Raw genomic sequence first — 26196 nt, forward strand, 5'->3', positions numbered from 1 at the left:
TCAGTAAACTCTTTCCACAATAGAAAAGTAAAATTTCTTTGAGTCAACTGAAACATCTGTTGAACAAATTGGTTCAGTTTCATGAGTCTGTTACTAATTCTGAGAAGTAGATGGTGTTTTATAAAATCAGTGGAGTCAGGGGGTTAGTGTCCATATTCTTTACTTTTTTACTATTATTAAAGTAGGTCATGTTGAAGTGTTATGCTTTCATGAATACAGTAATACTGTGGTTAATATTTCTAGTATTTCAAGCTTAACCATTGCTTTAACGAGTTTTCTTCACTGTTTTTAATCAATATTACTAATAAAGTTGTGGGTTTCCAGCTTTATATTCAGTTCTTGGTAATGAAGTAATTTTTTTTCAATACTCTTTAGTGCATTTCTATTTATATTTTCTTGTTTCTGAAGTTTTTTCTACTCTGTTTTACTTATGAAGTTTGAGTATTAACATAATTTTAGTTGCTCCTACTGCTGTTTTCTCATTTGGACTAATTCTTTGTAGCTTCACAGTTGTGGGAAAAATACTGTAGGTGACAAAGCAGTTTATGGATTCACATGGTGGATGCCTAAGAATGTTGTAGAGTCAAAGAACTGTTGTCATATGAATTAATAACAGAAGAAAAAAGGGAGAGATCAAAACCAGTTTCTAAGATTCTGTCCCCACGTGTCAGTAATGCTCTTAATTTAATCTCATACACATACGTGCATCTTAAAACAGTGTTAAGTTCTCGAGTACATCTAACAATAGCATCACTAAAAAGAAATTACAAGTGTAATGCACATCAAGTTAAGTTCTGTGTGCTTTACTGGTAAATATATGAAATCAATGCAAGTTTTTCTTATGTACTACATGTAACTGGCTGTAATACTTGAAAGCTGAACTTTGAATTTAGACAGTGAATATTGATTTCTATATGTATAAAAATATTTCTAAATATATATTTAGATATTTATTTAGACAGTGAGTATGTATTATGTATTACAGTACATATGTGGAAAATACAAGACTGGCATTAAGCATGTGCATTCACTGTGATTGTAAGCTGTGGCATTTTTGGCTTTTTGGTGAGGGTGTTTGATTCAGAGCGGCTTTGTGTACAAAGGATGTGAAAGGAAGTTGATAATACTTTCTAATGTTACTTAAAAAGTAAATGAAATTATCTGTTAATTATGTCTATTTTTGAATTTTTAATATGTTAATCATCTAGTAATTCATTTGGCTTCTTTAAAGTAGAAGATAATGGAGGTATAAAGAGGAGGGACAACAGCGTAGGATGTCATTGCTTTTGAGGGATTGCTGGGCTGAGGAGTAATGGAGATAGATAGCCAAGTTTCCTGAAGGTGCCTGGGAGTATTGGCAGCACAAGAAGCTGCCCCACTGCTGACAAGATGTTCCAAACTCCCTGTGTGTTGGTTTTGTCCTTGGTGCAGCTCACTGAAGTTGCACATGACGTTCATGAAATGAAGTGAGGGGAAAGTTTTGTGGCTGAAATCCTGTGCCAAGTCTTTTTGAAGTTGTATGCAGCAGCTGTGCTGTAGCTAAAGAAAGGCTTTCTTTGCCTCCATCGTAACATCTGCATGGTCTTTAGCAGCAGAATTGTTCCACTGTGATGTGTCATTTAGCTAATCTGGGTTGCCTTCATTAAGTCTTTTTTTCTTTTCCTTATTAGAAATGCTCACATTATTTTGGGGACTAAGTTTGCAAAGATCTGGACTTGAACTCATCTATGTTGTAACAGTAGGTTTCAGTAAAAAAAAAAAGTCAAAAGAAGAGTTGAGCCTTTGTAGCTCAATGAGTCTCTAATTTGGGCAGCTCCTGATGAACCTCATGAATTGGATTTGTCTGTGTCCTCCCTTGTTTGGAGGATAAGGGCTGAATATGGGGCCAGTTTTTGTGGAGATGCCACCAATGTGGCTTCATTGCAGCTAGCATGGGTCTAACAGCTTCCAGATATGTGGCTTGCACCCTCCTTCCTGAGGTGTTAACCCTGTCTCCCTCGTGCCAGTCCCACTGCTGCCGCAACTCTGGGCTGAGCTGGCTCAGGGAGTCAAACCAGTGGTCAACTAACTGTGTTTTTGGTCAGGTCACTTGGCTGGCTCTTGAATTCTTTGAACTTCCTAACTGCAGAGTTGGACAAATGTCTGTGCTGAAGATGACCTGGAAGAGAGGAATGGCAGGACCAGCCTCTTCTAGATTCTAGATGGAAAAAATCAGATTGGCTCATCTGCACCTTTAAAAACATGCCTTGACTTGAGGCAGAGAGAAGGCAACCAAAGGAAGTGTTTTTAAGTGCCTGAGTTAGACTGTATACTGTGTTTACTTTGAAAGTTAAGTGGAGAGAAATCAATAAATCAGGTGTAATTGAATTTGAAATTTTAGCTTTGGTGTTTCTTTTAGTTGGAGGTTTTTACACAAGGACTTCTAAACTGAATCTTTGTTTCATCTTCTTCCAGCGCGAGGCTAAGAGGCCTGTAATTGTTCACTCTCTGTTAGCACTGCAAAGATGGTGAGTTCTTATAGCTAAAGGGTAGGATCTAGTGGTCAGAAATAAGAGGCTGTGGTCTCAGAGGGCAAAACAAAAGTAGTAGAAATGCTGCCCCTTCTCAGTGTTATGGATTTTGGTGATCTTGGCTGTAAATACCTTGCATTTATAGGAGTACTTGACTCTTAATATGTATGTCCTGAAATATTACCTGGAGGAACAGATTGTAAATTAAATGTGGGTGGGGTTTTTTAGTAAGTAAAAATTATCACATTTTATCATCAGGAAATACTGGATATGCATTTGCTTTTCAGTTGAACAGCATGATCAGTCTTCCTGCTGGAATGTGTCACTGGAAAAGCAGAGTGCTGATTTACGTAATTGTACTCATTGCAGAAGTTTGGTTTGTGAGATCCAATTAACATAAGTAAGCAAAGTAAGAGAAAAGGACAGGAAACACACTGCTGCTTATTAGAGTTGTTAGATGATATTTTCAAAATTGCCTTCTATTCAAATAGTGATTTTCTTCAATTTATGTCAGGGCTATGTTTCTCCCCACACTCAGTGTCTATAAAATTGAACATATACTTGCCACGATGAAGAATGAATACTATACTGTGTACAATAACAAAGCTACTATTACAAATTACTTGAAATATGGCATATTGAATGGAAAAAGAGAAATCTTGCCTGCCTGTGTAATTCAGAGTGCAGCCTGCCTGCTTGGGGGAGTGCGACACACCTGCCTCCCTGTCTGAGTGACTGTGACCACGTTACCAGGGGCTGAGCATGTCCTGGGTGATAGCTGAGTGTTTCAGTCTCACACGTGGAGAACATAGGTGTTTCCTAATGCCTAAGGAGTATTGCTAGGTCCTAGAACTAGATGCTTGACAGCAGTAGTCCAATATAGGCATTTTATCTACATGTTTAAAAATAGTTGGTAAAATAAGATTTTAAGGCCAGTAAAACTGAGCGCATTTAATGCATTCTAGCTCCAGCGACGTTACTGTGAGGTAAGGGCAAGCAGACAAGGACTTGTTTCAAAAACAGGAAGCGCCCACATTTATGTAAAATTGCATAGTTTCAGCTGTCATAAATGTGGTTTCAATGCAGTTGCAGGAGTAAAGCCCAAAGTAGTTATAACCAGCTTACTTCCTCTTCCAGTCAAAGTGCAAATAGCCATATAATTAACAATCTGTGGCTCATTTTCTCTAGCTGGGTTAAGTATTCTGTTTCGCCTGTTCAGTCACTGTATAAACACAGAGGGAACTTGACTTGCTTAAGAACATTCTAAAACATAAATATTCCCAATCATAACTAGATCTGCAGATTCACTGAAGAGGGTCTTTGGTTACCCCTCGAGCTTGGCACCAGCAATGAGACCTGTGAGTATGGCTGGCTCACTGCCAGGCTCCTTGGAGAAGAGTGAGCCTTGCCAAGTTGGCTTCTTGCCATGATAAACTACATGGGGCAGCAAAACCTGCTGCAGAGCTGGTAGACAGTTTTTCTCTTTAGGGACTTCCCTTCTTACATTCCATTACAAATTGGCTTTATTCTAAGTCTTTTATCATTAATTTTTTGAGGACTGATTGCTCAGCTTTTTTGGACAGCTTTTTTTCTGAGTTAATTCACCCATCCTGCCTTTGACTCTGCTCATGCCCTTAGTGTGTCAGAAAAACATGAGTATAAGAAAGAGTTCCTCTTCTGCTCCCGTACACTCTTGGGTTGGTTCAAATATGTTTTAGGCTGCTTGGGGCCTTTGAGGAGGGCCTTAACTTTTCATCCAGAAAAGGCCTGTCACACTTCTCTGTCTCTGCTGATATCCTGCACTTGAGCAGCAAATACCTACTGAATGTTCCCCATGAGCTCTGCTTGCTGGAAAGAGCTGTTGAGAAGTCTTTCCAGGGAAAGTTTGCTCTCCCAGGAGAGTTTCTCCAGAGAAGCTCTGCTTGGTTAATGAAGCTGCAGCACTTGCTGCGTACGGTAATCGACAGCAGAGGTTTTCTTCATGTGATAGGTAACACTGCATTTTGCAAAGCCCTTTGAGAAACCTTTAGGCAGAGCTCAACAAGGATTACTCTGTTCTAAACATAATATTGAACATTTTCCTTCCCTTTCCTAGCTTTCCTCTTCAATTACCAGATAAGTGGTGGAGAATACTCAAGACCTTATGACATATCATACATTCACAGTGATCATCTTTTGTCTGTGTGCAGCCTCTGAGCAGCCTCCGTGTAACAACCAAGATACGTTCAACAGTGATTGCAAAGGGACCAGAAATCAGGACAGAGTTCTGCTTTGAGCTCCCTAGTGGTTTTAGCTATGATTCAGCAGGGGAGACGAGAGAAGACCGATTAAAGTGAGAACTCCTTTGCATCCTGTAGAAAAACATGGTTGCTGCGTATATTGATGTGTTTGTTTCATTCTAAGTAAAATTTGGAAACTTTCAGGACATTTTATAACACTTTTTTAATTGTATAAAGGATTTCTTCCTATTCTTGTCATCCAGCATTTTACGAGAAGAACATACAGCAGCCACTCTGAAAAGGATGGTTGCACAGCTTCTGCTGCTGCTTCTGCTTACTCTGTGTCTGTAGGTAATAATTTATTATAGCATCAATATAACATTACCTTCAGTCATTCAGAAGAGCCTTATCTTAGGTGCTTGCCAGAGTTACTCATGTGTTTCTTTGCTTAGCGTGACATGGACATATTTTCCTTCGTGACTTACTTCCTAGCCCAGGCACAGGCGATGAAATGTGCTCATATTGCACTGTGTTTTATCACTGACTTAAGGGATTGGATGGGGTTGTGTTGTAAAAGAGGACAGTAGGGCCAGTCAGTTCGATGCAATGAATGGATTGCTTTTATTCGTGGAGGAGTATGGTCCAAACAGTGGTCTCTGGGCCAAGACCAGCCTACAGGAAATTTCCATCTGCTTTGCTTTTTACCAAAGGAGATAGAGAGCAGCTTTGCAGTAGCAAATGCTGTCCAGCAACTGCACTGCATTGGAGGTTTGCCACAATCCAGTTTAGAAGGCTGTCTTCAAGGGAGTGAGTGAGTCTTCCTTCTCCCATGCTTCGGCCTTATTTGCGTGGTGACATCTTGACAGTGTTTCTAGGACTGTGGCAAGTGCAGGCTGGCCAGCTTGGTGACTACCCCAAGGACTAGGAAGTGAGTCTGTGAGAATTAGCTGGTGGGAGGTTCTGCATCCAAGCACTGAAATATAATTGCCAGCTCCTTGTAATAAGCGACCTCTTTGAATAGAAAACCACATCCTTTAAAAGACTTCATTAAAAATGCCCTTATCAATTACAAGCTCCCATGCCATATCAAAAGGCATCTTATTTGCATACACAGTAATTCAGATTCACACTTCTAATTGCCATTTCGGAAGTCAAATACTAGTTTTTGAGTGAGTTTTGATATTATAGGTTTATATTGCCTTTTAGGAGGACTGCAAGATTAATCTGAGACTGTAACAATTAAAGCTGAAAATGGCATGGGAAGCTGGAAAGCTCTGTATGTAGTAGTAGTAATAATAATAATAATAATAATAAAAAATTGTATGTGTACTCTTCGTTGGCGTGCAGTGATAGTCTATAAAGTTTTTATTAACCTGAGATAATATGTATACCCACTATGTGAGAGCACTGCATACCTTTTTAGTCTGTGCAGGTCATCCAAAACAAATGCCTTTAACAATTATCTCCTCACTTGGTTGTGTGTTTTTATCATCATAAGGTTAAGTACTAAGTTAAGATGTAGATTTTTATATGATTTATAATTTTTAAGTTTTGTATTTTTTCACATTTATTGTTTTAAGAATTTTCACACTTAGCAAATCATTAAGTTCCTGTATTAATGAAGATGGTTCAGTTGAAAATGAAATAAGAGAAAAATCATGTACAAATTGGGCAGTGGCTCTAAGATTTCTACTTCCTGTGTTTTGGTCTTTCAGCTGATGATGGAAAAAAATTGGTTGCTTTTGTGTATGTGTATTTATAAAAATAATTTGGATTAATTCAAATACAGTCAAATAGGGAAATGTATGCATTGTTGTAAGGAGTTATTGCAGTTGCCTAGTCTCTAATATATATAGCAGAACTGTTGTTCCTAAATAAAACAAAGAAAGCAATTCTTCTGCATTGCCGTTCCCTCATGTCATTGCTCTATGAACCTGTATAAAATCCAGGTACTTGTAAATTCCCCTGAGCCTCATCAGACTCCTGTAAGGTTTCTGGCTCTGGCGTGAAAGATCTTTTTGCTGGGGACAGATTGTTCCTCCTTATCAGGAATGGGGCTGGCATGAGTCACCTAACCAGATTACCCAAATCAGTGTTGAACTCTCCAAACTGCCTGAGTAATATAAAAATTAATATAAACTAATGCTCAGTTGCAGACTTTCAAAAATCACTTTCTGCATTGTAGAAAATTTCAATGGACTTGCACAAAATACCAAGTGACTTTATAGCACTTCCACGCTACTGGATAACGTTGGGATTTGAGTCAGGTTTCCTGAGTTCTCAAGTTCACTCCTTCGGTCTTGTCATCTCTTGCAGTTGTTTGAGCTCTGCTCTAGATCAAACTTTTCTACCAGTCTCCCTGTGTTCAGACATGTAGATACCTTTGTGTACCTTAGGCTTTCCTCTTTGGGTTCTTAACAGTCAGTTCTGTTGCCTTGTTTTCTTTGTTTATTCTTTTATACCAGGCGTTTTTCAGTGTTCTTTTTGCTGCTGATAAGCTGAGTGGAGTAGTTTTCCTGTAACAGCATCCATCTCGCCTTCCTCTGGGCGAAAGACCATTCACTTGTGTCTGGCCTGGATCATAGGTGATACTAGTCCTGTTAACAGATGTCTGAATGTTGTGTGTATGTGTGCACACAGGTTTTTATTGGTTGGTTGGTTAGGTTTTTATTTTTATATTTATGTATGTAATATATATAATAAACATCCTGTTGTATAGAATTTTATGTGGTATCTAATAGCTAATGTCTGGTATATGATTGTCAGTATTAATCATTTTATAATTCATTATTTTTGATTTATATAAGATAACATTTGCCAACATGTTTCCCAGTTAGCTAAATACCTTTAATTGTTTTAAAATGTTGAGTTCTATTTTACTTTTTTTTTTTTTTATTATTATTTGGGTTTTTTTAGGAGAAATGCAACATCACCAGTAGCTTTTCCTGTTTTCTGAATGGCTCATTGACTAAGACTGATTGGTTTTTGGAAGTAGTGTGTGATGGAAGCTAGTACATGAATTCATGTATAGCATTCTAAATAGATGTGTGTGCAGATCTCAGGTCTTGTTCTTTGCTGTAAGAGCTGCCAAGTAAAATCTTATGGTCTTTGTTGTACAAGAAGTGAGATGGTGAACAGTTTTGGCCTTAAAAATCTATATGTTGATTTATTTGTTTGGGATAATTTTTATTCACCTTTTTAGTAAATTATTTGATTTCATAACTATTAGAATTTTGTATGTGAGCTTATTTTATGACCTGCTTAGAAGTGGCTTAATGCTGTTATTTGTTTGATTATTCTCTGGTATATATTACTTAACTGATCTCAGTGACATGGGTTGGCTTAGGTTCTCTTGTTACATTTCTGAAGGGCTTAGCAACCAAGAGTCAAATGTGAAATGGAGCCATGCAACTATTCGTGTGAGTGCTGACTTGTGTTTATATTCTTGAAGAGAGAACACACTTGCATAAATGGCAGATTAAAAAAATTTAAAGTATCACAATTCTTTCATAATTCATAGATTACAGTAAAATACGCATCTATGGAAAGGTATCTTTGTTTCTCCTGTTAGAAGGTAAATGGGACCTGTGTGTCTGTTTTCCTTTTCTTCCTGTCTAGCAAAATCTAAAATGTGAATTTAAATATTGTGGTATCGCTTTTAGGTGATCTGTTACTGTAGCTAGCTGTTTAGTTTGGTCCATCTAAATTAGCTTTCTGTGAAACAGTATTAAGGTCAAATATTCTTCTTTATTTTTAGCCTCTTTTCCTGTAGAAACAAGGCTCATGAGGTTACACTGTGCACTTGCGTAGATCTACACATACTCCTTCATCTCCCCTCAGCAGCTTTTGAATGTATTGTTGATTTTTGGCACAGTGGAGGTCTCAAAATTCAGATCCCACAGGTTTTGTGAAAATTAGTAACTGAGTATAGGTGGAAGCACCTAAAGGTGGAGGGAAAGGTTAGAGCATGAAAGAGGGAAAGGTTAGAGCATGAAATAATCTTATTAGTTGCCTGGGAATCCTAGTGATGGGAAAAGAGAGGGTTTTAAACAAATGTCCCAAGTGTGGGAAAAGCTTCCTTCAAAGCTTTTACCTTTCTAGACACCAAAGTCGACCAAGGAGGAGGTGTAAATCTGTGGGAGATGAGGCTTAATTAATTCTGTGGTTCATGGGACTACTTGTTCCTTAGATATTTAATAGCAATAATATCAGTAGCATAAATATTTCCATGCAATATATTTTTACATACTTAGTTTTTAGGGTAAGTATGTTCTTATGACAATCCTAATTTTCAGAAACATTTTTTTTTTATTTTCACTGTGAACATTAATTTAAATGTTTACAGTGTGTCTTCTCCCCTCCTAGGACAAACTGAGCTGTTCCTTCCCACTGCTTTTAAAATGACAGATACTGTGAATGCTTTCCACCTCTGTTTTGCATATGGTTCTGGATTGCAACTAGCCAGAAATGCTGGATAATTCATGGCACTATGATTGTGCTCCCTGGGAGTTAACTGGGAAGAACAAGGTCGGTACAGTATGCATACTGAATATGGAAATAATAATAATTATTAAGCTAACCAACAAGACGTGTATTCTTAATAAAATGTGTGGGTTTTTTCAGTGTAATCATATGACTGTATAATACAAAAATTACTTTGAGAGTAGGTCAAAGATTACACATAGCAAAGACTTGTGTGATTGGTTATGAACAAGCGAAAATAGGGTAAACTTTTGACCCGGCAGCAGCAAATGGAACTGTGTAAAGCACCTACAGATGGCAGGATTTAACGTATAGCTGGTCTCTCGCCCTTTCAGAGCAATTACGATCATGTTACAGCAGGCACAGAGGGGAAGGCACTCCGCAACGCCAATACAGTGCGTCTTTGAAAGTTCTGAATATGCAGTTGCATTTCATTTTTGTAGGGCCATCAATTAGCTTAGCAAGAAGAATTCCACTTTTGTTGCTCGTGTTTGACTCGGCAAGTTCCTGACCAGCGTGCCAAGTCCATTTGGAACAAAAAAATCATTTGAACAGTCTGAATAATTTTGATAATTTGGACTGCAGTGGATTTACTGCTAAGCTTGAAAGACTCCGGTGAAAGTTTTATGCTGTTGTGCTGCTGATGTGTATTTGAAGGGATGAGGAGAATGTGATTCCAGAGAGAGGTCTGGGAAGTGACACTCCCAACCAGCTCCTTAGATCCTTGTGTAGATGCATACATCTTACTTGTTGAATTTCAAGATTGCAAAACTTAAACTACAAAATGACCAATCAATAAACTGTTTGTTTGAGAATATTGTGGTATTTAGATAATTCAGTGGCTATTGTTTTTGTTTGTGCCTGTGAAATACTTGGCAAATTCGAAAAAGTGAGAGTGCCTTGTCAATTAGAAGCAAGTGATTGCTGTTTTCCTGTAAACTTTGTCAGTTACAAAATCAGAAGTCCAGTTGCACTTTTGGCACAGACTGATAGTTCTGAAGTCACCCGAGCATATTTTGTGTAAGACACTGCCTTTTGGGTGTTTGTGTGTCTTGTGTATGTACATGTGCAGATTTCTCCCATGTTTGGTTTGTTTATCATGCTTTGATGTATTGGTATTTGGGAAAAGAGTCTGAATTATAGAAGACATGCTTCCTTCTAGTTGTGATCCAGCCACTATCTCCCTTTCCGTCTCTTTGCATTGCCTTCTGGCCTGTAATCTGATGCGTGTGCCAGATGTGGGGAGGTGGAGCAGAAGCAATCCAAGCTTTTTAGACCATTTCATGGAGGGGGTTATTTTATTATATTTGTGGTTCACAAATATTTTCTTTTGGTTTTTCAGAATTACTTCTACGGAGAGTAGAAATTGCAAGCATATGGTAGTAAACTAAATAAGATACTGGAAAATGCTCTTTGGAGGAAGGGAGAAATTCCAAATACTGATAAAATAAAGGGCGGTTGGTTGGTTTGGTGTGTTGGGGTGTTTTTTTTTCTTTTAAATCATGCTGAAGCTTGCACTGTACATAGACTGCTCGGTTTAATTCCATTTCTTTTTGGAGACAAATTGTATTCATTTTAGCCATGCCTGTACCTGCAGCAAAAAGCTGCTGCTGCAAGCTTTAAGGCACTTAAATGGCTCAGTGACTGCTACTACATGAGTTTGATCTGGTCACAGAAGATTTGGAAACTTTCCTGGTTGTTAAAATACAGTGAAATGGAAACTACTCTCCTCAAATGCCAAAAAGCACACACTGCCGTAGATTAATTCTTTCTACAGTTTTATAACGCCCTTACACACAAAAACACCCCACCACCAAATCCGACTTTAAGTCTGTTAAAAATCCCACCCGTGCATTCCCCTCTTTTACTGATGAGCAGCCTTCAGATCTCCAGGTTTGAGCTGCACTCGAAATTCGCCTGGACCTGTTGACATCCCAGCTGTTCAGAGGAGGCTCAGGAGCCACAGTGCTGCCCTGTGCTCCCTGCTGAGGCTGAGCTGTGGGCGTTACAGCAGCCTCTGCCAGAGATAGTGGGTAGGCAGGGTTACCCCACGGGCCTTCTTCAAACATAATTGAGTAACCTTAATCTAAAGGTAGTAGCTTAATCCTTCAGTGTGAGATGGTTGTGTATTGTGTTCATGACTTGAACGAATTGAGGCTGTTTTCATAGCTTTCCACCCAAAAATAGGGGTAGTTATTGTCAGCTTTCTGCCTCGTAAGTACCAACTTCACAGATGTACTCTGGGTTTGTTGTCCTTGGGAAATGCAAAAACCAAAAGCTACTCTTTAGAGAAAAAATGTTTTTGATATATGGAGTAGAAAGGGAAGTAAATTAAAGAGGTGGATTCCATACTTGAGAAAATTATTTTGCCTGGTTATGTTCTTTCATATCTTTTTTGAAGCCTGAAAAGATATTGAAGTGTTATTACTGAAATGTTATTATTGAAACATTATTGAAATATTATTCCCATAATTTCACTGATTAAAATAGAAATCTAATTGAAGGATGTGTGGATGTGTTCTTTTCACTGCGATTTTGTAAATAACTAGTTTTGTATTCTAGTAACAGAAATGTCTGGAACAATTATGGTTAACTTAATGAATAAACATAAATTAATGTTAAAAAAAAAGTAAAAACCCCTGTAATTTAAGACATGAAACATACTAGCACATCAACCAAACTGAGTGATATATTAAACCTTTATCAGTGACGTGTGCTTTATAGTGTCTGCATATTGTTCTTTGAATTCCGGTCAGTATTTTTTGCCACAGTATAACAGATACACTCACATTTCCTAATCATTGCCGGAAATAAAATAGTTAAAATTACTCTTCTAGTATCGCTCAAAGCTAAGTACGAAGGTTTCCATTATGAGTGGCACAAGAAGTTCTTATCTGCCCTTTGGTAAGTAGGTGAAACGCCTATGTGCAATACGTGTAAGCTTAGTTTCCTTTTAGTGTTATGTGAATACCTAATTTAGTTTTCCTTCGTATGTGCTCTGAAAGAGTAACTGACAAAAGCACTGACACCTTGCATACAGATTCTGGTAAAGTGTGATGGGCATTTTCTGCTCCCAGAAGGCAATTTTTGAAACCTGTTGGAATCTTTCCTTCTTGTCCCATGTTGAGCCATTGCTGACCAGTGTCAGTACTTACCTGGTTTATCTCAGGTTTGCAATGAGTGTGGCGAGAGGGCACCATCACCACCATACAGTAATATTTAGGTTACTGCAAGTAAATTATAGTCACAAAAGTATTCTGGATATTGAGACGCTTTTAACTTGTCAATAAACCATTGTATAATCATTGCAAATAAATTAATACATAGATTATAATTATAATTTATAGCATAACAGATAGCTTGGTGAGCAGCATGAAAATAACTAAGTGCTGGCTGTGTAATTGAAGGATAAAGGTAGTAATTTGCCCATACAGATCTTGCTAAAGGAAATTATACATTTTTCCTGATACATTTAAGATTCTAGTGGATGAGTAGACAAGGTGTAGATTTAGACTTTTTTTCCATAAATCATAAAAATGAAGGTGAAATTTTTATTACAGTGTAGTGTTGACTTTGGCTCTCTTCATTGTAAATGAGTAAGGAACTCTGCAGATCTCCATTCCTGAGGCATGTGATCCTCTGAGAGAGATTTTCTCATCTCCCCACCTAAGCTGTGCAGATCACTGGCTTTTCTCAATGTACATGACAAAACAAATACCTTCAAAATGAACAAAGTAACTAGATAGATTTGTTTTCTGTAAGTCATGGGAGTTAGGACTATACATGCCTTTAGCAGGGGAGAGCGAAGCAGGAACATGACATTTGTGGCCCCCCTTGGCTCAGAGGATGGTTTTGACCTCCTGACAGTCAATCCCAAGGCGCAGCGGGATCACTGGTAGGGTGCAGATTAGTGAAAGCTGATTGGCACCAAGCACCAACCCTTCCCATGTTTGTAGACGTGACCACTTACAACTAATAAGCTTATAATAATTTCTGCTTAAGCACAGGTGGTGAAAGTAGCAGCAAGAAAAAAGGTAAGGAGCTTAAATATGGAGAAGGTATGAGGCAAACTGTGATGAAACGTGCTGTGTGTGGTAATTGTCCCTCTCCTTTCGCACGGTGGCTTGTGTTTATCCCAGTCCTCAGTGCGGACACTCCTGTTTACACACCAGCTGTAGGGTAGGGGAAACTGAACTCCAGCAGGAAGCATTACTTATCTCTCCATTGCATTCAAATATTTTTGCAGTTGAGCGTAAATATCAAGACTTTGGAAGGTTTCTTGTAAATTTTGTGCAGGAAAATTTTGATGACGTGTGCACATTTCATTTTTCTGTCTGAAGGACTCCATTGGCACAGAGGAATATATTTTGTTTGGTCTTCTGAATGATTTTGTATTTTGAAAGCTTAAAAAATTCTCTTCTCTTAACCAGATTGCTTTGCTGTAGATGACTTGATTGGAAAATAGCATATGCCTCCCTGCCTACTTTGCATTTGTTACCGAAATGGAGTAAATTCAGCTTGAAGAGGCTTGGGAAGAAGCGCAGGATTTAAAATGATTCCCCTTTAATTAATCCCGGGAAAATTCTGGCAAATCTGTCTTTTCTTAGAGCATGCTGTATGTCTTTTACCTCCATTTCATTCTGATAGCCTAGACAAAAGTCAAGGTGGGGAATATTTTCCCCACAATGATACTTTGGTTTGTCAGTAACTAGGTTTTGGGTTTACCTCATTTTTGCACATGCTGAGTAATAAATGTGTGCTTTTTGTGATTTTTTTTTTTTTTTCTTTTTACAATGTAGTTTTCTGTAAAGGAAACATTTCAGTGGTCCTGAAAGTTAAATCTAGCTTTCAAGTGCTGACCTTCTATGAATTAGTGTTTTACTACCAATTGTTATAAGACAGTGGTGATAACAGTGGTGATAATTTTTTTCCCCCTGTAAAATAAAAATCTTTGGTTTGTTTAAACATCATGTTATTTGATCAAAGTAAGCTCCCTCTGTGGCAGATTATAGTATCTTCTTTCTTTGGGGAAAAAGAAAAAGAAACAAACACGAGCAAAACAAAGAAACAACCCAAGGCTGATTTCTTTGTTATCTTTCTTGGCTAACACATGAGGACCTTGGGTCCTACTACTGCTGCAGTTCAGAGGGCAGCTGGAAAGATAATTTACGCATGTTACATGCTTCTAAGTTTTCAGCAGTCTGAGGCGATGTAAGGTCTCCATCCTGAAAAGTAAAGAATATTCTGAGCTTACTTCAAGAAAGCATTTGCACATAATCTTTACAGTTACAGCCATGAATGGAGTTCTGGACTTAATGTTAGGTAAGACAGTGTAGTAAGACAGAGAATTGCAAGTCTAAGTATTTAATCCAAAGGATTATTGCTGTGGTGTTAACTAACAAATAAACTCTCTTCCCACGGTGCTGTGTTCTCATAAATGTTCTCATATTTATGTATCGGTTTGAGGTTGCGATTAAACAGTTTTCTATACAAAGCTTCTTGCATATTTATTTTTCATTTGAAATATATTTCAGAAGTTAAAGTGAAATATTAACACCAGGAGAAACACCACTTTCTTAGCTCATGAAAATATAAAAGACTGTTTCCTAGAATTTTTAATGTGGCTCAATTCTGGTTTACATAACTTAAGTCCTGGTAGTGTAGCTGGTAAATCTGCTGGAAATAGCATCAGTCTTTCTAAAAGGTATTATTTTTCTGGTTGGACTGTTCACCCTCTGTACGATTTATATAGTAGTATACTTCAACTGCTACTACTTTCTTCAGGTTCTCTGATATGGTCTCCAAGAAAATCTCAGTGTGGAAGAGAGGACAGCTTTGTTTTGATCCCTATTAAGCAGATCCTGACAGTTCTGCCTGTAGATCCAGTGCCCTTTCCAGAGTGCTTGCACAAGATTATTGTGGAGAATTTCTGTGCTGCCCTGCTATCACTACCTAGAATAATTTTTTTTCCCTCCTTTCTCCCCCAGGGATATGTTTAGAGTTCTGTATTTGTAAAGAGCTAACCTTCATCATGCTTTCTTGTGGGTATCATGGGCGTTTAAGGCAGTGTCTGACTGTTTTCCTAGTGTCACTGTAAGTTGCAACCTGAGTCAAAAAGGCAGCATGCCTGGTATTACCCACTTAAATACACCTGGCTTACTAAGTGACCTTGAATAAGTCATTTTATGTCTCTGTTCATCCTCAGATCTATAAACTTCAGATAATAAAACATATATCCACCTTTGCAAAAGCTCTTTGAAATCCATGAGTAAAAGATATCCCATAAGGTCAAAATATAAATTATTTATTGCTACATGACATGCACAGCATGCAGACTGTAGGGTTATAGAAATCTTCTCTGTTCCTTTTTCCCCTGAGAACAGAAGTCACGCTGTCAGAGCTCTGCTTAAAAAAGAAGTATTCATTGTGTGAAATCTATTATAATTTTATGTGTATGAGTGTGTGGTAATATTGAAACTTTGGTATCTCAAAAGAATTGGTTTCAGGTGTTAAAACCCAGCTTCCTCTGAGAAGTGCAAATGCAGTTTTCAAAATAATAAACAATTTTAATATAAAGAATAAATATGAGAAGATTAGGGAGAATAGTCAGAGGTGGGGCAAAGATTGGGTTTTGAAGTAAGCAACTTAGAATTTCATGGCATCAGAATTGCGGTAGAGTTACTACCAGGCAAGAGATCACTTGACTTCCAAGTGATTGCTAATACTTGTAACTGTTACCCATTTCCTAATATTTGACATGCCAGCCATAAGGTTTAAAAGAAACCGATTTTTCTTTCAGTATGTTTCCTAGGATTTGGTGTAGGCCCTATTTGTCATCAAAGAAGATGTGTTCTCTGCTTACTACTTGCATTATTTATTTTATTAATTTAGGTATGTGCTATATGTGTGTATATATAGTTTCTCTTGAATATATATACACACATAGATACAGATATAAGACATACAGAAAGCAAGAATAAGCATGTTGCAGGTCAGGCCTTTACACTTCAGTGTGAGCGTTCTCAACTGTACTTGGAAATCAGCAGGCAATAGCACAGGTTTTGCAAGTTCTTGCAGACATATTCTACTTTAATAATTGGGTTTCTCTATATCAGTTTTGGTCTCTGAAGGAGTGTAAGGAATGGTCTTCAGCAGAGCACACTTAAATTACCTAGCAATGAGATCCATGTCATTAGCATAAATCTAAAGTGCTTGGCCTTTAATCCATGTCCAAATTTTAGGTCAAAAATTGTATCCACCTAAATCTAAAAGAGCCTTTAACTATTTGGGATAGGCCCAGATTTTCTAGTACTGACAAGAGAGTCAAGAGGGTGCTTGCACAGATTTTACAACTCTTCTGGGGATAACAGACTCATGGATAACTTTGGTTCTCCACTGCACTATTGGATGAAGGGCATTTTCAGAGCTGAAGTCACGTCCAGTTGGAAAGACTGGGGAGATGTTACTGGAAAGCAAACTGTGATGGAGAGGGGAAGCAGTGCTATGCCCAAGTAAGAGATTTTTGAGAAAAATTGTTTAAAGAAAATTACTTCTAGATGTCAATACATTTGGTTTAGAAGACTGTACTTTTAGACCGTAGCAAAGTGTCTGGTTAAAAGGAGCCATCTGCTTGGAAATATTTCCCTTTATGTTGCCTTCTATCTTGGTTCTCTTCCATTACACTTTAGGCATTGTTTTCCTTGTTCTTTGTATTTATTGGATACTTTTATCTAGCCCTCTTCACAGCTGTAGAGTCTGAGGTCTTGGCTAGTCTGATTTTTCTTATATACTTGCTGCTCTGACTCTGACAACAGCTGAGGTACTGCAGGCTACATATTTATAAAGGCAATTCATCTATATAAATTTACATATAACATAGATATTAAGTGAATGTGATGTATTAAATGTTGCAGGGATCCTGTGTCATGGAAGCTTCCTAAGTACCTAAACCCTAAATGGATACTGTATTGCTTCCTCTTCTTTCTCGTTATCCTTCTCAGTAATCTTCATTGCAAATACAAATGTTGCTGTTGGTGTTATGTAGGGGATACCCAGCTCAGTATTCCCTTTGCTGTTTTTCCCCCATGTGTTATGAAATGTTTAGTCACAAAATAATGTTACCACCACAGAAGTTTGGTTATTTTAAATCCTGCTTTTTTAGAGAAGAACAGTGTTGCAGCCAGGAGCTGTTACCTGGTTTTGCCTGTTTTTCTAAAGTTGAGGCATTTTAATCAACCTTGTTGCTTAATTCCCAACACACCACTCATTACTTCCAATGGGAGCTTTCCACTGTTGCTGCTCTCAAAAAATGTTCTCACATGTGCCCCTCAGTGCCAGCTATATATGCCTGTACATAGTATTGTACAGCCAGCGTTCTCAGAACTGCGTTAAATTCAAATTCTCCAGGCAGCAGGTAGTTTAAGAAATTGCCATCTTTCTTGGCTGATAGGGACATAGACTTGCCATTCTTTATTGCTTTCTTTCCTTAATTTTAAAAATTTATTTCACTTCAGGTATCTTTTCTTACTGATCTGGAAGGGCTTACATTTCTGGATGGTCATCACTGTATGTTGCACCCCCTCTAAAATGAAATTTTAAAAAGTGGAAAAGTTGGGAGACTTTTTTCCAAAAAACCTCTCAAGGCAATAAAAACTTCCATCAGCAGCCCCCTAGCACCTTAACTTTATTTGAACAGTAATATCAGCAGACGCATGCAGTGTCAAACATGCTTATCAAGAGAATCACTCCAGTTTGAGAACAAAGCTCCTTTTAGTATAAATTAATGGCATCAGTTCACTTAAATTATATTTTATCTACCCCTGTTAGGCTGTTGTTTGGGAGAAAAGTGTTTGTCCCTGAACCTTGGCTCTGCTGAGTTAAGTTTGAAGCAATTTTAAAAATCTGAGTGGCTATCAGAGTGTCTGTGTAGCTATTCCAAAACAGCAGTATCCAAACCCCACAACTCCCATAGGATTGTATAACCACAGAATGATTAGACGTGGAATGGACCCTACAGGTCATCTCATTCCAACCCCCCTGCATGGACAGAGACATCACATCTAGTGATCAGGTTGCTCAAAGCCCCATCCAGCCTGGTCTTGGACTCTTCCAGGGATGGGGCATCCACAGCTTCTCTGAGTAGTCTGTTTCAGCATCTTGCCACTCTCATAGTAAAGAATTTCTTCCCAATATCTAATGTAAATGGTTCAAAAGCCTTTTCCCATTGTACTGCCACTACATGCCCTTACAGAGAGTCCCTTCCCAGCTTTCTTGTAAGCCCCCTTTAGGTACTGGAATTTCTATAAGGTCTTCCTGGAGCCTTCTCTTCTGCAGGCTAAAAACCTGAAGTCTCTCAGCCTGTCTTCATAGGAGAGGTGCTCCAGCCCTCTGATCATCTTTGTGGCCCTCCTCTGGACTCACTAGATCAGATCTATGTCTTCCTTATGTTGGAGGCCCCAGAACAGGATGCAGCACTCCATGTGGGGTCTCACAAGAGCAGAGTAGAAAGGAAGAATCACCTCCCTTGACCTACTGATCACCTATGCAATAAAGAGAAAATTTGCTTTCCAGAGTCCAGGGCCCTAATGACCTTATCAGTCAAAATTGGCACTGGAGTATCATCTGTAATTCAGTTGATACAAATTCACATAATAAAAGAAAACCGTAACATGGTCTTGAAATGTTAGTCTGCAAGTAAGGCTGGATTGCCTTTGGACAATGGTAGTGGCCATACACTTGGAGTTGAAGGTGGGCTTGTAGGGCATCTTGCTTCTCAGGTGAAGGAATAGTTTGGAAACACAGAGCACATCAGTTCTCTCATGGTTGCTTTGGTTATCTGTTGGCTTGTGGCTCAGTTTCTGAATTTTTAACGCAAAATATGACTTTATGTCCAGATTGTTTCACAGATGATCTGTGTTGTCTTTTGCCATCCTGTTGTTAAAACTGCTAACAAAATGTTCTCTTTGAGGCCTTTTTGCCTTGATGTGATACATGCCATGCCTGATATCTCTGTAGTGTTGGGGAAGAAATTGCACAGCAGAAAGGACATCTAATTTCAGGGACTCAGTTGATTCCTTCTCAAAAAGATATTTGCTTCTCTCAAGGTAAATTGCTTATACAGTGTTATTTATTGTTACATTATTAACTTGAAGCTTAGAAAATGTAGGTTCTTAAGAACCTGGGGCAGGCAATTTGTAAAAATATAAGTAACTCGTGTCTCAAATTAAGAGTGATGTGCTAATGGTTTTAAGAAATTGTCCAGAACTGTGCAGTACTGCAGTTTAAAGATGAGCGAGTCATGACAGCCATGTGATTGAAACATAAAGATGGGAGTATCTTTGCCAAAAACAAAGCAATGAAATATCCATGTATTCTTCCAAACTTGATTTTTCTCCCCATTTAACTGACCTTTTATCTGCTTGTGCTTCAGTACAGCATGCTAAGTACAGTCTTTAAGAAAATGAAACACACGGCCCATATTGTTGCTATTTTTGCTAGATTAGAGTAAGGTAATTCTTTTGAGGTTGCTTTTGTTGAAAATTTAAGGTGTGTAAACACAGAAGACGACCTGTCAGCCCTGCTGTTTGCAGCTGGTCGTAGTTGTAATGTGTCTGCCATCTACTTCCAAAGATTGTGTCTGACTTTTTCATATTGATGTGCAATATAACATCAATAAATGTGTGTAGGAGTTCTCAGGATGGGACGGGATTTGCTGTGTGTTCTAAATATTTCATATTAAAATGATTGAGCTGTATTCTGTTGCCGAGCTTTTCCCTTCAGTCATACATACTCACCTACATTGCAGTTCATTTTAGGGTAAACCTAGAACAAACTGCAGTTGTAAAATAGATTTCTGGTTTGGAATTCAGTGTGTTGAACTTTTAAAGAGTTAGCAATAGACCCAAGTCCTGACACGTTTCCTCTTATCATAGACTTAAGTATTTGATGCTAACCACACTAGGGGTTACTTAAGATTGTGTAGCATTTCTGCTCAGAATTAGGTCTCTGTAAGAATGCGATGCCTTGTTTCTACTGCAAATATTTACCTGCATTCCTAAATTTTATTGTTTCTTTATTTAAATGAAATGAGTATTGTCTTCCATGTTTTAGTACTGCCATTTATTATTCCTAGCACTTGTAGCAAACCTGCATTTCTGTTTGACGAGAAGTGAACAAGTCTGGTTTCTGTTACACACATCACTGTTGTTGTGTTAAATATTCCTTAATACCCTACATTCGGTGATTGATGTTGAATTATTGCAAAGCTGTCTTTACTTCTCTTTAATTATCACAAGTAAAATTTGAAGTTCTTGAATTTTTTACAATCCTTCAGTTAAATCTCAGTTTTGTCACATCAACCTCCTTGTAAAAAGGAGCACAGACCAATTGCCCCAAAGCTAATTTTTATTTCACAGCAGAGTATTTAATTATTTCATTGTAAATCAAATTCATACCAAATGCTTCTACTTTTCCTTTCACTTTTTGTTTTATTTGGTAGGTTGCAGTCTCTGGATTTTGATTTCCTCATCAAATAGTGACAGCCCCTGCTTGCCTTGTAGTTTTCAGGAGTATTTGTGCTTGGGCTCAGTTAAATGGTGTTTTTTTCATGGTTCTGCCTAATACTGATAGGAATCACCATTTGAAAACTCTTAACAGAAAACCTAGCTTTCTTCAGTTTCTGTTCTGTACCTCATATCATCCGCTGATATTCTGGATGTTTGAGAATGCCAAAATTTGGATCATGACTCTGCTTTACTGTGCACTACATTCCAAATGGTGAAGGCAAGAGGTCAGTCCTCCGTGTTTGCTGTTCATCGCTGTTTGCTGCTTAGCATTTGCACTGACTTAGTGCAAATTCACATGCTGGTAAGATTTGATGAGAGTGGATGATGCAATGTTAAATTAGCTTATTATTGATTCTGAAATTTAGAAAGAGCAACTGTCCCTGTGTTTCAGTTTCTCCCATGCGACTCTAGTTGTAATCAGTAGCATTTCCCTTCTTCAGTGAGGTCCCTTGGAGGGATGTGAAAGCCTAGAATTTCAGGATCTGCAAAGTAGAGTTTCTGTGTGTTTCCTCCTTGCTGCTGATGGGAACTGGCTTTTCAAATGCAAGGCAATGTCTGCAAGTCACTAGCATTTAGAAGATGATTGCTGAACACTGAACATGAATTTTTATGACTTCCTGGGAAATGTTAGCATTCTCTTTGTTAGCTCTCTCTAGGTGCAGAAACCCACATATTCTTCACCAGGTATGGCAGAGTAATTTGTTGTATCCTGGACTAAAGGTAGAGGTCCCACTTGCATTAAACACAACAGCAACTTTCTGTTTCAAGGGAAACCACAGGCAATGTATCAAATCTTGCTGAGTTCACAGAGTGTTGCCATTATGACCAGATGGAGTGTTATACTGTGCTGCCCTGCCTGGTTATCAGAAACCTTGAAATTTCACCAAATTATTTCTGCTTTAATCCTCCGCCTTGATTGAGTCATGTGATGGCATTTAGAAATTTTTTTTTCTGGATGACATGACTAGACTACATGAACGGAAACCTCCCTTATCCTTGAATGAATTAGTGTGATTTTGTTCTGCTATTAATAATGAACATTTTCTTGTCCGCTTCTGTCTAGTTTAAACTTTTGTCTATTTCAAACCTCAGTCATTGAATCCTACCAGCTGTTGGTCCGCAGATTTCAGGAAACTTTGATTATTAGAAGTCTTTTCCCATATGAGTACTTCTGTTCTGAGATCAAGTGAAATAAAGAGTCTGAGCTGATTTTAAAACTATATTTGCTGGAAGGCACATTCTGTAGAGCTGAAAGTAATTTCTTTTTTAAAAAATCCGAGACTCTTCATAATTTAGCTACATTCTGTTAAAAATGGATGGTAGCACTAGATGTTGTTACATCTGTGTAAAATATTGTGTTAATACAACATTTTTGTCTATGCTGTAGTATTTACATTCTGGTTCTGGTTTTCTGTGCTTGCTCAACTTCCTGTGCTGAGTTCCTCTCGTGTACTGTCAGCACAGATGGAAGCAACTCACTGCCTTGAACTTGTCTCTCTGTGGGTTGAGGCCCATTTCCACCAGAGAACACCTCTCTGCGTATAACCTGTAGAGAAAACCGGCAAGTGCACTGCCTCAGAGGCTCTGAGCAGGGGAAGGGACCTTTTTTTAGTTTGCTCGAGGAGAAGGAGCTGAGCCAGGAGCTGACCATTTCTTGATTGCACTAAAAGAACCCCTTTTTCATCTCTTGTACCTCTTTTTAATTAATGGCAAATGAGTGAAGGAGTAGAGGTTTTAAAAAAAGAAAGATGACAAAATCGTGATCAACCATTACTCAAAAATCTCAGTTAACCATAGTCATCAAACTTGTCTTAAAAAAAGAAAAGTCAGTGGGCATGCCCATACAGAACTTAATTGCTATATATAGCACACACCTCAGTATTGAATTCTCTAGCTAGATGTTGCAGAAACTTGCACACAGAATGCTCTGAGTGGGTGGCTGGGTGCATGCTTTACCAAGTTATGAGAGCCTTGGTGAGCTTCTTCAAGAAGAATGGACATTTCCATACTACAAAGAGAAGTCAACAGTAATACCTGAGTGGTTGAGAGAGAAGGGAATGTCTTTTCATTGCCCTTGTGTGTTCAGAACTCAAAAGGTACTTAGTGCCGTAGGTATATGTACTGCTAATACAGAGACTGACTGTGAGAAATGCCAAGTGCTACAAATTCCAGTAGAAGTACACTTGATACAGATGCTGTGCCCATCAAGAGGAGATGCAAAGGTCAGAACTAGATTTATCTATGGTACCCTATTTGTTTTTCCTCAGTTGGTAAAAGTCTCAGTTTTCAAGTAGTGGTGAATTAGGAGTTGCTAAACTGGTAAAATGTTCATGTCATTGACACGTAAGCAACAGGTTTCGAGTTTAGACATGAAAATCCTAATGTTTTTGCTAGTGGTCAGATTACCTAATAATTTGCCTAATATTTGAAAACTGTATGTTTGCTTCTGTATTTATTGAAATGTAACACATGCAAACCACTGTACTGTCTTTGTTCTTGACCTGAGCAGTAATATCCTTATTGAGCATCTTGGCAGTCAGTCCTAATAGTTTCTGCTTCTTGTTCTCTGTGCCAGTGTGAGGCTTTGCCCTTCCAGTCTTTCTCACAAGGAGTACTTAATGCTGCCTAGTCAGCTTTCCTAAAAGTCAGTAGCCTCTTGCCTTGAATAAAGCCTAATGAGTCAGCTTTGTAACCTTTCAAACATAGTTTGTGTGTCTTGCTATTTTGCCATGCAAACAGGGGCTGTCACTGTAGCTGTCAATTAGGGTACCCCTTTGGGTACTCCAGACTGAGAGGACTGAAGGGATTATGAAGGTGGAATTAGATCCTCCTGTGTATGGTGTAGAGGGTGAGAGAAAAGACTAAAAATCATGTTTTGGGATTTAAAAGGCTGAAAAGATGTTTTGAGGTTGCTTTACCAGTTCTTTCTTCAGATGTATGTTAGAAGAAAGGCAAACAACAGCAGATTGTGTCATGATATATCCAGTCTCTGCCCAATTCACACTGTCTTAAGAAAAAATAAAGGAAAAAAAAGAATACACAAACTTAAAAGAATGCATGCAATGAAAGCAGTTTTCTATTTATTGATTTCAGTTATTTGATTGTGTTAGAACATAAATTGTAAATGTTTTAGTGAAGGTACTACTTCCATGGGTCTACTGCAAAGTCACCTGTGGCTGGGAAAACGAAATGAAGTATTGATGAAATTTATTTCTTAGAGAAAACTTAGATGAACCTTTTCTGCTGTGTAAGGTCTGTGTCTTATCCTAACATGAAAAAATCTGTAATGCCAGTATTAGTTTTGAAGGTCACCTGCTCATTCCCAAATTTTGTGTACTATTCCTGTGAAATTCTTTTTAAAGGAAGCAAAACCCGCCGTTTCCATTGCACGCATGTATTCACTGCCTGATAAAACCAAGAGCCTTTCCTTCTTTGCTGTTGCGTATTCCCTTATTTGCATTCAGACCAGTGTTTTCTATCAGGAATATTTTTTCACTTATTTTTTTTCTTTCCCTTTTAGTCTAGAAGCAGTCTGCAGTGGGATGTTCCCTCTTCTCCATTAGCTTTATCTGTACACTGTTCTTCCCTAAGCAATCTTTTTAACAACATCTGTGTACTTTCACTCCTTTTTCAGCCTTCAGCTCATATTTTATTGCTAAAATGGCTCCTTTCTGTTACCTCCTTTTTGTTTACACATAATTCTTTAACACTGTGATTATTGTGTTTGTGCTCACCATATTGTTTTGTCTTTGAATTTCCCATTTTATGATTCCTGTAAGTATCAGCACTACAGTTCTAGCCATGGTATCTGTCTGGTATGCTCCCATTTTTTTATATTTTCCTTAGATTTGTGCTTCACAAATGAAGTGTTTTGTGTGTGTTTTTGTGAAAGCTCATTTTCCGTCTGGTGCTTGTCTGTCAATATATTTTCTTGAATAGCAGAGATGCTTTCTGAAATCTTCACAGTTTGAGGGGGTTTTTGTTCCATTTTCCAGCTTAACCAGTATGGTTAATGCATCTTCCTTCAGCCAAGGAATTTGTGTGGAAAATGCGAGTGACAGAAAAGAAACTTAAGATCATAAAGCAGTTCTTGTTCAGTTGGGCTTAATGTTGTATGTAGCTCCAAATAATGTTCATTTTGCTTATCCAGTGTGGTGCTTTGAGATTGAAGGATGTACTTAGAAAGGACTGGGGGAAAAAAACCCACCTCAATATGATGTATATGTTTTTCTGCTGAATATAGTCTCCTTATGGAACTACACTATTTCCTCCTGAGGATCTTTCTCAGAGATTCTCTCTAAAGCATGGAAAGGAGAAGAGTAGAAAAGAGGATTCATGTTGATGCACAAGGGGCCCCATTCCCATTCCATTTTCAGCTCCTCTGCTGCTGAAAGGTTGTGCCTCACCTTTGCTCATAGGGTTGGAGCAGCATTTCCCCAGAGCCTTGGGCAGGGCCACTTTCCTGGGTAGAGCTGTTCTTAGAAGGGTAAACAGAAAGGGTGACAGGGCAGCTCTGGCAAAGATGATGTGTATAGGATAGCCACAATTTCCTCGCAATTTCCATTTTATTTTCCTGTAAGTACAACTGCAGTCTAAGACTAATCTTTCCTGTTTCTGGAGAAACTAAGTTTATGGTCAATGTTGTCTTTAGGGAGAATGATCTGGTGTAGTGGGAAAAGACAGAAATAGAAGGAGAAAAGGAGATAATTCTGTTTCTTGATTGAACTGGAAAAGAGCAAGTACAAAGTTGCAAAAGTTGTTCTGCAAGCTTGACAATTGCTTTAAGGTGCTTCACCCACAGCATTCTTAAACAGTTTGCAAATCCCAACAAAGAAATGTCTGGGTAAGACTACGCTGGTCCATGCCCACCTGCACTGTCCAGTGCCATCAGAGGTGGCCAGAGCTGGGGGGATTAAATTGGGTGTCTTTATGCTGTGTGCCAAGGTAACGGGGGAATGGTGTGCCAGCACAGAAAAGGAAAGGCTTGTTCTTTCAGTCTGTGCAATACCTCAGGGAAGGCAGGACAGAGCAGTATGCTTGTGTGTGTACTTTGCCTTTAAGAAGCAGGAAACCTGAACGGTGAGGTGCAAACCTGCCTGGCGCTTGGCATTCAGGAGGGAACTCTGAAGCTTAGGTAGGTTTCCCTCCTGAGCAACGCGTTTAAAAAATGTTTAGGATGTTTGTCATTGTACTGAGTTAAAGCAAGATAAATTGTGTCACTTTAAAAAAAAAAAAAAAAAAGGAAGCACTGACACTGGAGTTTGTAGTGTGAATCATTTGTTATTTGCACTTTTTTGCATGTGCAGGAGAGTTGAGTGCTGGGAGGAGTTGAACCATAGGGTGTTGCTGAGACAAGAGTATTTATTGCAGCAGAACTAAAATTACAGGCAAAAAAAATAAAATACTCTAGGGGGGAAAGAG

At 38.3% G+C, this 26196-nt stretch overlaps 1 protein-coding gene across 1 annotated transcript in view; it reads left to right on the forward strand.

Annotated features, from left to right (window-relative positions):
• NCOA2 (nuclear receptor coactivator 2) overlaps window positions 1-26196 on the forward strand; it is a gene marked incomplete at its 3' end in the record, with an annotated part of 149014 nt that overhangs the window by 60090 nt on the left and 62728 nt on the right. The window lies entirely within an intron of this gene.

This window comes from Acanthisitta chloris, unplaced genomic scaffold, assembly GCF_000695815.1.
Source record: "Acanthisitta chloris isolate BGI_N310 unplaced genomic scaffold, ASM69581v1 scaffold17822, whole genome shotgun sequence".
Classification (NCBI taxonomy): Eukaryota; Metazoa; Chordata; class Aves; order Passeriformes; family Acanthisittidae; genus Acanthisitta; species Acanthisitta chloris.